Here is a 12,609-nt window from a genome sequence, read left to right on the forward strand (position 1 = left end):
TTTTTTTTTCCAGAAATAGCAAAAATCCACCCTAAAATTCATATAAAACCTCAAGGGACCCTAAATAATCAAAACAACCTTTAAAAAGAAGAATAAAACTGGGGGTCTGCCGTTTTTAGAAAAATTGGATTACATCAAATTAGAAAACTTTTGTTCATCAAAGGACACAGTAAACAGTGTGAAAAGGAAACCCATGGAATGGGGCAAGTATTTGCAAATAATATAACTGATAAGGAGTTTATATCCAGAATATACAAGGAATTCTTACTACCCAACAACACAAACAACCCAATTGAAAAATTAGTCACGGGACTTCAACATTTCTCCAACGAAGATATACAAATGACCAACAAGCATAGGAAAAGATAAGCTCAATAAGCATAGGAAAAGATAAGCTTCCTGTTACTAACCATTAAGGAAATGAATAAGCTCACCATTACTAACCATTAGGAAATGAAGATTAAAATTGAAATGAGATGCTGCCTCACACCCATTAGAATGGCTACTACGAAAAAAAAAAACAGGAACAGAAAAAGTGCTGGCCACAATGTGGAGAAGTTGGAACCCTAGCACACTGTTGGTGGGACTACAAAATGGTACAGCTGCTATGGAAAACAGCATGATGGTTCTTCAAAAAATTAAAACATAGAAAAATCATATGATCCAGCAATTACACTTCCAAGTACATACCCAAAATAACTGAAAGCAGAGACTTGAAGAGATATCCATGCACAATGTTAATAACAACACTATTCACAATAGCCAAAAAAGATGGAAGCAAACTATATGTCCATTGACAGATAAATGGATAAGAGAAATGTGGTATATACATATGATGGAATACTATTCAGCCTTAAAAGGGAACTTTTGACAACGGCTACAATAAGCATAAACTTGAGAACATCAGACTAAGTGAAATAAATAAGTCACAAGAGGACAAATACTGCATGATTCTACTCACACAAGGTACCTAGAGTTGTCAAATTCATAGAGACAGAAAGTAGAATGACGGTTGCCAGGGCTGGGTGGAGGGGAGAATGAAAAGTGATTGTCTGACTGTACAAGATGGACAGAATTCAGTGGATGGATGGGAATGACGGTAGCACAACAATGTGAATGTAAATTAATACCACTTAGAAGTGTACATGTAAAAACAGTTACAAAAGTAAACTTCATGTGTATTTTACCACAACTCATGCAAATAATTTAAAAACAGTCAGTAGCCAAGGAGCCCAACCTGGCTTTCTGTGATGACCCAGAGGGGTGGGATAGGCGGAAGTGAGGGAGGTTAAGGAGAGAAGGGATATACATATAATTATGACTGATTCGCACTGTTTTACAAAATTGTAAAGCAATTTTCCACCAATTAAAAAATAAGGGAAACATAAAAAGTTAATCAGAAGGAAATACACCAAAATATTGAATTTTTGCCTCTAAAGTAATACTTTTTGATTATTTTCCTCTTTTCATATTTTCTACAGTGACTATATAGAGTTATAATGTATTAGGAAGTTATATATTAGGAGTTATATACATTAGGAAAAAAATAATGTAATTCAAAAGATTCATATGAAAACTTACCCCAAATCTGTGTTAGATTTCAATCCATTTCTGATTTAGAACTTCCTAGTTAAAAAAAAATTAAACACAGAGGCCTTTGAACAAACACAGTAAGAAACAATCTCTACTTTTTTATTTCCTGCATTGTGTCATAAGCATTGTTGCATGCTTGCTATCTGAAACATTCAGATAAGAGAACAGAAGAAACTCATGTTCCTTTGTCCCCCGAGAGAGTGGAGAAGTTACAATTGGTCATCACCGTTCCTCACTTTCGATACACAGGAAGACAACTATTACTCCAATCAGACTTTGGTTCCATCACTCTACTGAAAATGCCTTGATTAAAGTCACTGATGAACTCTACATACCTAAATCCAACGGTCTGTTCTCATTCCTCATCTTAGTCAACACACCAGCAGCATGTGACGCAGACCCTGCCTCCTCTACCGCCCTCCAGGACACCACAGTCTTTTGGTTTTCCTCCAACATTACAGGTCAGCCCTTCATGGCCCTTTTGACTGGTTCTCTTCCTCTTCTAAATCCCATCATGTTGGAATGTGCAAAGGCTCAGTCTCTGGCCCTCCTGCTTTCTCAAGTCTAAATCCACTCCTTGGTGGTTTCATTTAGTTTATGGTTTTAAATAACATGTGCTTCCCTGGTGGCTCAGATGGAAAAGAATCTGCCTGTAATGCAGGAGACATGGGTTCGATCCCCGGGTGGGGAAGATGCCCTGGAGAAGGGAATGCCTACCCACTCCAGTATCCTTGCCTGGAGAATTCCATGGACAGAGGAGCCTGGTGGGCTCACTGTCCACGAGGTCACAAAGAGTTGGACACGACTGAGTGACTAATACTTTAAAAAACATGTATTGGTGAAAATCATCTATTTCCTCTCTCCTACTCAAACCTCTCTTGAACTTTACAGAAGCATATTTTCAACTGTTTGTTTGATTATGTGCCCTTGGATATTCAATAAGCATCACATTTGCAAAAATGTCCACACTGAAATCCTGATCTGCCTCAGCTAATGACTCTCCCTTTCCAGGCGAATGAAATGAAAGGCCAGCTCTTAGATGAACTGTGTGGTCAGAGAGGCTGAGTGGAAGCAGATGGGGTGATTGGAAGGGATACATTTTTGGGGAAAAATTTGGCCAGGGGAACTCCTTGGTTCCCTCATGTCCACTGAGTCTTTTACTTTGTATGCATGCAGCTTCAGTCTAAAAAGTCTTTCCTCTGACAACTGTGACTTGTGGGAATTATGATGTTAAGATGCTGTGGAACTTCTGAAATCTGTTGCATAATAAGCAATGCTTTTCTTTCACTCCAACTTCCCTTTTCACACATGGTGGCTATTAGCTTGCATATGAGAGTTATTACCAGCCTACCAGATGCTTCCCAGAAGCCATGATCAAGAAGTTTTTATTTTATTTTTTTTTTTTAAATTTTTTTATTAGTTGGAGGCTAATTACTTCACAACATTTCAGTGGGTTTTGTCATACATTGATATGAATCAGCCATAGATTTATACTTATTCCCCATCCCGATCCCCCCTCCCAGAAGTTTTTAAATCATAAAAGATTTTAAGGTTGTACCACAGTTATTTCTGATGTATTTTTTAAGAATCTAGAATTTTGAAATATTTTATTATTATGAGAGCAAAACTGTTATTGTAGAAAATTTGGAGAAAAAATATGGTAAAAAAGAAGAATTACCCATGGTTGCACTAAGAAATAAGCATTATAGTTTGATAGCATTATTTCTCTGCATAGTTACAATATTTATAATGAAGCTTTAAAAAGTGTAAGTTCTCAAAATTTAAGTATTCTTTGACTATAATCAAGCAGTCTGATATCTCTCTCAACTGTGATGCCTAGATAACATTCAGAAGTGATTTAACAAAACATTGTGACTCCATACTTATTTTGGTGGCGCTTCTTTTACTCACGCTGCTGCTGCTGCTGCTGCTAAGTCGCTTCAGTCGTGTCCGACTCTGTGTGACCCTGAAGACGACAGCCCACCAGGCTCCCCCGTCCCTGGGATTCTCCAGGCAAGAACACTGGAGTGGGTTGCCATTTCCTTCTCCAATGCGTGAAAGAGAAAAGTGAAAGTGAAGTCCCTTAGTCGTGTCCAACTCTTCACGACCCCATGGACTGCAGCCTACCAGGCTCCTCTGTCCATGGGATTCTCCAGGCAAGAGTCCTGGAGTGGGGTGCCATTGCCTTCTCCTCTTTCACTCATATCCTATGGTTAACTCAGAGACAGTTTCTGCATGTGTTTTCTCTGTCAGCCCTACTTCAGAACTAGATTTCCTCACCACTTTGCCTGCCCCCTACATCCCACCTAACACAGATGACTAATCCCAACCCTCAGTAGTAACTGTTAGCGTTTATCAAAGTGTTCCTAAGAAAAGATCTCTCCTCTTGTGTATGTGGCCGGCACGGTGCACTTGATAGCAGGATGCAGGAGCCTGGGGTAAGGTCAGAACCTCCTTTGGAGTCATCTGTTCAAGTCAGGAAGGCAAGTGGAGGGCAGACAGAGTTGCAGGTACTGGGGAAACTCTGGTTTGGCACATGTATCATCTTACTCAGAAGGGATATTAAGAGACAATTGGCAGAGTTCTAGTAAATGGTTGGAATTAGAGGTAGAGGAAGTGTATTGCATGATGCTAACAGCATAGCAAAGAGGTGGAAATAATCCCTGTTACCATTTATTAAGTAAATATGATGAATAATAGTACCTGTCTCACAAACTGTAGTGAGTATTAAATAAAATAAATGTATATAAGCCTTGTAGCAATAAGAGTGACATATGGTAGTCTCCCCGTATCCACAGGAGATTGTTTCTAAGACACCCCAGTGGATGCCTGAAACCATGGACAGAACTGATGGGATAAAATTTATATTTTAAAGGAAGACAAGAAAATTTAAGCATAAAATTCTCCCTCCATTTGGGCCTTCTCCCTCCCCGTTTAGTGTGCAGTGTTCATCTGCATTATAAAGGCTCCCCTGTCCATGGGATTCTCAGGATTCTCCAGGCAAGAATACTTGAGTGGATTGTCATGCCCTCCTCCAGGGGATCTTCACACCCCAGGGATTGAATCTGTGTCTTTTATGTCTCCTGCATTGGCAGGCAGTTTCTTTATCACTAGCCCAATACATTATCCAGACCTCAAAGGTGGGAATGCAATGATCAAGTTTTTCCTTTCTTCAGTACTAACAATGTTTTCTTCTTTATTGTTAATCAAATTTTGGTTGACAGTATCAAACCCTGTATATACCCTACATACATATCTATGACAAAGTTTAATTTATAAATTAGGCACAGCAGAAGAATAACAATAACTAATAATAAAGGGGAACAATTGTAACAATACACTGTAAAAGAAGTTACATGAATGTTGTCTCTCTCTCTCTCAAAATAACTTTTTGCATAAATTTAATGCCTTTCTACTTTAACTACACATTAAGCTCAAACTATGTCAAAACATTTGCAATTTGAGGTGTGGCAGCCAAACTTGCACAAATTTTATTTTCTTTCTTCACAATTTCGTGAATAGAAGGCGTGTCCTTACAGTAGATCTTAGCAAATTCAGGATACAATTTTTTTCCTTCCCTTACTAAGTCAAGAACTTTCATCTTTCCACTTAGAGGAAGCACTTTATGGCTTCTCTTTGGCATACCTGAATTGCCAATGTCACTACTCTGGCTCTTTAGGGCCATTATTAAGTAAAATAAGGCCGACTTGCTGCTGTGACAGTGTATTGGATAACCAAGATGGCGGCCAGGTGACTAACAGTGGGCAGCGCTCCACAAACACTCAAATCACGAGATTCACGCCTGGGCCAGAGCGCAGGATTTCCTCACGCTGCTCAAAAGGGAAGGTAATTTAATATTTCAGGGGTTTGTCCCTGGTGGTGCCAAAGGTAAAGAACTGGCCCGCCAGTGTAGGAGACATAAGAGATGTGTGTTCCCTCCTTGGGTTGGGAAGATTCCCCGGAGGAGATCTTAGCAACTCCTTCCGGTGTTCTTACCTGGAGAATCCCATGGACAGAGGAGCCTGGGGGCGGGTACAGTCCCTAGAGTTGCAGAGTTAGACATGGCTGAAGCGACTTAGCAAGCGCCTGATGGCTCCGTTGTAAAGAATCCATTGCAGGAGACACAAGTTTGATCCCTTCCCTCTGGGAAGATTCCACATGCTGAGGAGCAAATAAGCCCAGGCACCACAACTATTGCGCCTGTGTTCCAGAGCCCAGGAGCTGCAAATGCTGAGCTCACGGGCTGCAGCTACTGAAGCCCACTCTCCGAGAGCCGGTGCTCCTCCGCAACAAGACGCTGCAGTGAGGAGAGGAGCCCCCCACCCCCAGCACCTAGAGAAAAGCCCACTCAGCAACGAAGACCCAGCACAGCTAAAAGGTTTTCTTTTTAAATTAAAAAGAATTCAAAAAATAAAACTTAGGAATTTCTGAATTTTTTCATTTAGTATTTCTGGATCAAGAGTAACTGAAAGCATGAAGAGCAAAACCATAGATAGGGCGGCCGGGGGAGGGGGTGGACTACGGCACAGAATATGCTTAATAAATATGCATTAATTAATAACGAATGTGTGCATACTCAGTCATGTCCAACTCTTTTGCGACCCCGTGGACTGTAGCCCACCAGGCTTCTCTGTCCATGGGATTTTCCAGGCAAGAATGCTGGAGTCGGTCATTTGCTTCTCCAGGGGGTCTTCCTGACCCAGGGACAGAAGCTGTATCTCCTGCATCTCCTGCACTGTAGATGGATTCTTTACCCCTGAGCCATCAGGGAAGCCTGAATAATAAACATTTATATTATTATTTAGAGGGGCTTCCCTGGTGGCTCAGCGGTAAAGAATCCACCAGAAATGCAGGAGACTCAGGAGATGCAGGTTTGAATCCTGGGTTGGAAAGATCCCCTGGAGGAGGGCATGGCAATCCACACCAGTGTTCTTGCCTGGAGAATCCCATGGATTCTCTTGCTCCCAGTCTCTTTTCATTCATCACACATTAGGAGATCTGGTTCTAATTCTGCCTGTGTCACAAACTAGTTGTGTGAATTTAGGCAAGACCTCACTTTCCTCACTTTTAAAATTGGGGGAGTTTTAGAGATTATCATGCTAAGTGAAGTAAGTCAGACAGAGAAAGATGAAAATAGTATGACATCACTTATATGTGATATCTAAAAAAAAATGATACAAAAGTACTTATTTACGAAACAGAAACAGACTCACAGACTTCAAAACAAACTTAAAGTTACCAAATGGGAAAGGTGGAGTGGTGGGGGATAAATTAGGAGATTGGGATTAACATATACACACTAGTACATATAAAATAGATAATCAACAAAGACCCCCTGTATAGCACAGGGAACTCTACTGAATACTCTGTAATTCTTAGATGGGAAAGAATCTGAAAAAGAATATATATATATACACATATAGTGGAATCACTTTGCTGTACGCCTGAGACTAACACACCATTGTAAATTATACTCCAGTATAAAACAATTTTATGTATTCTTTTTAAAAATTTATTTAAAAATAAAATTTAAAAAAGAATGTTAGGAAAAGAAAAACGTTTGAATTAGGAGGGTTTGCTAAGGACTCTAAAGTCCTTTCCAGCTCTGTGATTCTACAATCCTATTTCACCTCTCTCAAAATTCAGCAGCAAGTAACTGAGGATCAGTGTCAGACTGGTCTGCTAGCATAGGAGCTACATGTTCTCCATGGGACTTAGAATTATTTCCTCCCTAGAATGAATTCCTTAAAATTGCCAGTATGACTATTTTAATGGTCACTGGCACATACCATGATATATTAATGGCCCTGGACCTAGAAGATATTTACCGTGTCCTCCCCAACTCCCACCCACCCCACCCCAATTTCAGAGATAATGGTGTCTCAGTGAAACAGGCAGAATGGAGCCATAATACTTACTCTGGATAATTCATCCTCTCTATGATTCTTATTTCAAAAACTACTAGCTAGATTCCGCATCTCTTCAATTTTATGACAAGTGGTGAGGGCTGTAGATCTGATAAGTTTGATAAAGCATTTCTTTATCTATCTATATTTTGTACATCTATAATTAGGCAATTCAACAGATCATGTTAACATTGAAATCTGTCACCAAGGACCAGTGAAGTTCAAAGATACTTCACTGGTTCAGAAAATACCACTTCTCAAACATGTTAGGGCCGTATTTCCAAAACTTTAGCCATTTACATGCCACCTTCACAATCTTTACTATATCTGCATATTACCTGTAATAGTTTTTACTTAATCATTTCCTTAAAATCAATAGTAAATTTATTGTTACTTAACATCTTCCTGAGCAATAATATCCATGAAATTATAGATTTTAAAAGCTAATTACGTTTTCAATGTACCTTGAACTAAGCACAACTCAAATTTTCAAAGTTGGGATATGTGTCATCTAAAATTGGTGGTTTGTATACCATATTTTGGGCAAATTAAATTAATATGTAACCGATATTTAAGCTATGATCATCTCTTTCTGTTCTTCAGCCATAGAAGAACGACAGCGTCAGATAGTATTCTTACTTTTAAATCTGTCTATCCCATAGAACTCTAGAAACAAAGTGATCTCCAAAGCAACACTGCAGAAATAGATGTCACTGTCAATTAAAAGGGACTTCCCAGGTGACTCAGTGGAAAAGAATCTGCCTGCCAATGCAGGAGATGCAGGAGAAGAGAGTTTGATCCCTGAGTTGAGAAGATCCCTTGGAGGAGGAAATGGCAACCCTCTCCAGTATCCTTACCTGGAAAACTCCATTGACAGAGGAGCCTGCTGTGCTACAGTCCATGGAGTCACCAAAGAGCCGGACACGACTTAGCAACTGAGCATGCTCGCACGTCAGTAACAAAGAACAGAGTATAGAGAGGCAACAAATGCAATAAAAAGATTGCGGAATTAGTTTACACCAAAAGTTTGAATGTGCAGTCCTGTTAAAGTTCTTCAACCTAGACACTTAAAACTCAGGAGATAAAAGCATTTCCAATGAACATTTTATTTTGAAAAGCCATCATTTTCTGAAATAGACTAAAGGACAGGAAAAGCAGTGTATGTGCTGTGTTCTGGGAAAGGGGTCAGTGAAATTCTTTAGGAATGGGAGAAGCCATAGAATTTCAGAAATATCTTGAGATGCACACACTTCCTCTTAATAAAAATTCCAGGTTCTAAACCCAAGCTTAGATCACGCAGCACTTGAAGGGAGAGTGTTACAGCTTCACAAGTCAGATGTGCTCATTACACAGTATTATTTTGTGTGGGATTTTATAATATCCATCATAATTTACATATGGCTTTTTCAACTTCAAAAGATATTTTTATATATTTATTGTCTCCCTACTCATGCAAGTGGATGCTATAAAATTCTGGTGTCTTGCTGACACCAGAATTGAAGAATTGATCTCAGGTTCAAAAAGACATTTGAAGTAGAAAGTAAATTATTGCTAGAATAATTTAAAGTATTTTGTTTCTTTGAAGCTACAGGTTGATAGATTTTGGACAGAAGAGATGAGAAGAGAGACAAATTTTTTTGGATAGAAAGTGGATATAAAGACTTGGTTTGACAATTAGGTCTGGTGTGTCTTCCAAGTGGTAAATTAACCTACACCCACCCTTACCCCAAATAATGCACACCATACAGTCACCAGTCACATAATCTGTTGACACACCAATCAGACCTAGGGGAACACAGCTTCTGTGGTACGACTACTATTGCTCTTTTTAGATCGCAGGGAAGAAAGAGGAAAAACAAAAGAATGTGGAGACCATGCTGAAACATCATGTATGGACTTGTACAGCAAAAGTGATTACACGTGAGGAATTAAAAATATTTATAACAATGAAGTATCAGCCAACCAAAAGTGGATATTGTTTCTCCTAAGAGTACTAGTTGTACCAAGTAAAAAGAAAAGGCAGAGGCAAACAGAAGACAATAGTACAGAGATGCCATTATGTTGTGACATAAAGTCCCCTCCTTTCTGATCCTGCCTCTTTGCACACTCACCCACCTGCAAATTCCAAACAATTCTAAAGGTTTTTAATCTGTGGCTTTCCAAAGTCATTTGGAGCCCTAAATTTAAATGCTAATATTGGCATTTTAATGAAAACACTTTGGAATGGAAAGACTCTTTGGAGTAGAAATACAAAGAATTTTAATTTTTCTAGATATTTTCCCTCTACATAATACTTCTCTATATGCTGAATTCCCCTTGGTTCTTCCCAACTGAGAAGTGTAATTCTGCAGCCTTATCTGTTTCCTGGAGAAATTATTGAGCCATCATAAAAGTGATAGCTGCTGTTATCACTACCTACATACTCCAGCCAAACGTCCCAGGGTTAATTTTTCAAATAAGTAATCCCAACTACTTACTCAAACACCTCAATTCAGTGATAAATGAAGCCAGATTTTCACTAGCAGCTCTAGCATGCCTTCGGACTTGAGGACGTCATCATTTAAACCTTTAAAAAAAAAAAAACGGTTTCTTTTCTTCTCTTCCTAATAACCTAACACCACTACAGGTGGCCCTTCCCCGCCCCCAACTCCTCCTCCCTTTCTAGGGAGTTTTCAGAAATGCAAATGTTCTAGAAACTCCAATGTTATTTAAATGTAGAGAAGACTACCGGATGGAAACAGGATCACAATTTAAGAAAATACTTCCTTAAAAATTATTCTTTTATACCCACGTATACTGCATTTTGGAGAACGCAATGGCACCCCACTTCAGTACTCTTGCCTGGAGAATCCCATCGACAGAGGAGCCTGGTAGACTGCAGTCCATGGGGTCCCGAAGAGTCGGACACGACTGAGCGACTTCACTTTCACTTTTCACTTTCATGCACTGGAGAAGGAAATGGCAACCCACTACAGCGTTCTTGCCTGGAGAATCCCAGGGACGGGGGAGCCTGGTGGGCTGCCGTCTATGGGGTCGCACAGAGTCGGACACGACTGAAGTGACTTAGCAGCAGCAGCATACTGCATTTTTGTCATTAAAAGACTGATACTCACCATTATCTCGAGGAAGAGGAAATACACTTTAAACCAGCAAGTCTAACTCTTAAAAGTTAATTATAGCACGAGTTCCCTGAAATATACTGTTTCTCATAAACAGCCTCCATTTCAGGAAGTAGGGATTTAAAAGAAAACATGGCCTGTTATTGTCTCAGAGTTTGATTGTGTAATTCAGCTCGGGGACTTTTCAGCAGTTCTGCACCATAAGAAACTCCCCTTTAGGAATTGCTTTAGTGAAAGGTATTCTGGGAGTTGTATTGCTACAGAGAAATTCCTTCTTCTTAAGAAAGTGCAAGAAAACTCCTTATTTGGATTGAGTCAGAATGGAGAGCCAGTCCACTGAGAGAATGTCAGCAAGAAGAAATGAACATGACATTGTTTTTGATCTATTATCAAAAGAAATTCATGTTAAGGCTCCATTCAGTACTCTATTTTAGAATTAGTGTCTACAACTGAGCTTGTCACGAGGACACCTATATTACCAAGTTTTTGGGGGGCTGAAAAATGAGGTTGGAATTTATCTCATAGAAAATCTCATCAGGCTGCTTGATTTAACAGTGAGGACTGTCTAATTGCATCACATAGTGGACATCATCCTTCAATATAAATCTGTGCTCCAAATTCTGACAAAAAATAACAAAAGTACATGAAAAGTTTGGTAAATGTTTAACATTTTATTGAAAAAAATCATTGATGTCAATACTTTTAATTTTCTCAGTCCTTTCTGAGCCTGCTGGGTTAAAGAAGTGTCCTCTCAAGTGAAGGAATAAAAGCTTTCATTAGAAGTAATTTCATAAATCTTGGTAGAGCCCTTTTGATATATTTCCCCAAAACTGAGAAAGTAAATGACTAATACAAAGAAAAAAAAGTTTTAAGTGTTACTCAGTCACTCAGTCGTGTCCGACTCTTTGCAACCCCACGGACTGTAGCCTGCCAGGCTCCTCTGTCCGTGGGATTCTCCAGGCAAGAGTACTGGAGTGGGTTGCCATTTCCTTCTCCAGGGGATCTTTCCAACCCAGGCATCGAACCTGGGTCTCCTGCATTGCAGGCAGGTTCTTTACAGTCTGAGCCACCATGGAAGCCCTGGTAGAACAACTCACTCTCCCAAACTGGCCCTTTTCTTCCTGCTTCCATAGCCTCTGGCTCTCATAGTAAGTGACTGGGGATTCCAGGATCATATCTACTGGGGATCTCATAATCCACTGGGCTCCTCTAACCAAAAAAAATCATATTAGTGTTCTATTGTTACCTAAAAATTAACACAAATTTAACACCCACTAAACAATCTGTTCTATGAAATAAATTAAAATATTTATAAATGAAGATGCATTTAAATGTCTATAAACTGTTATTATAACTAGAGCATGGACATTTTATAAGTAGTTAAGAATTTAAAAGAAAAGTTATAAAGGTTCTTCGGTATACAAAAGCAAAAGAAAAAACAAAACAAAACAACCCAGCACCCATTTATTATTTCAAGTTCTTGTCCGACAGAAATCTGGGCACATTAGAGCTGAGAATGCTACAGTTCTCATGTGAAGCTTGGAACAGGGGCTCCTTCAAGGCCCATGCAGGTTGTTGGTAGAATTCCAGAGAAAGGACCAAGGTTGCCATTTTCTTGGCCGTTGTTGACCGGGGACCACTTAGCTCCTGGATGTCAGCCACAGTTCCCACAGTTCTTTGCCGTGTGGTCTCCACAGGCAGTTTCTGATATGAAAAAAAGAAAGATAGCGCAAAGAGTGTCCGACTCTTGTGACCCCCATGGACTGTAGACGGCCAGCCTCCTCTGTCCAGGGGGTTCTCCAGGCAAGAATACTGGTGTGGGTTGCCATTTCTTTCTCCAGGGCATCTTCCCAACCCAGGAATCGATCCCAGGTCTCCTTCATTGCAGGCAGATTCTTTACTGACTGACATGGATGTTTGCTTTCTAGGCCAGCAGGGACCTGTGTCTCTGACTGCCCGAAGGACTGAGCCCTTATAAGGATTCATATGTT

The 12,609-nt window shown here is 39.8% G+C and overlaps 1 protein-coding gene across 11 annotated transcripts in view; it reads right to left on the reverse strand.

Annotated features, from left to right (window-relative positions):
- ALPK1 (alpha kinase 1) overlaps positions 1–12,609 on the reverse strand; it is a 121,803-nt gene that overhangs the window by 101,272 nt on the left and 7,922 nt on the right. For 2 of the 11 annotated variants that reach the window (XM_043871149.1, XM_043871148.1), the window contains exons 1-2: positions 10,613–10,901; positions 1,582–1,626 (exon numbers count right to left, since the gene is read on the reverse strand). The exons of 1 other annotated variant lie outside the window; for it this stretch is intronic. The gene's annotated coding sequence lies outside the window, so the exon portion shown is untranslated. Of the gene's footprint in view, positions 1–1,581; positions 1,627–9,976; positions 10,066–10,286; positions 10,446–10,612; positions 10,902–12,609 lie in introns of those variants that run through there. 8 more of the 11 variants (XM_043871142.1, XM_043871144.1, XM_043871140.1 and 5 more) reach the window with 8 other exon arrangements.

The sequence above is a fragment of the Cervus elaphus genome, chromosome 17, assembly GCF_910594005.1.
Source record: "Cervus elaphus chromosome 17, mCerEla1.1, whole genome shotgun sequence".
Classification (NCBI taxonomy): Eukaryota; Metazoa; Chordata; class Mammalia; order Artiodactyla; family Cervidae; genus Cervus; species Cervus elaphus.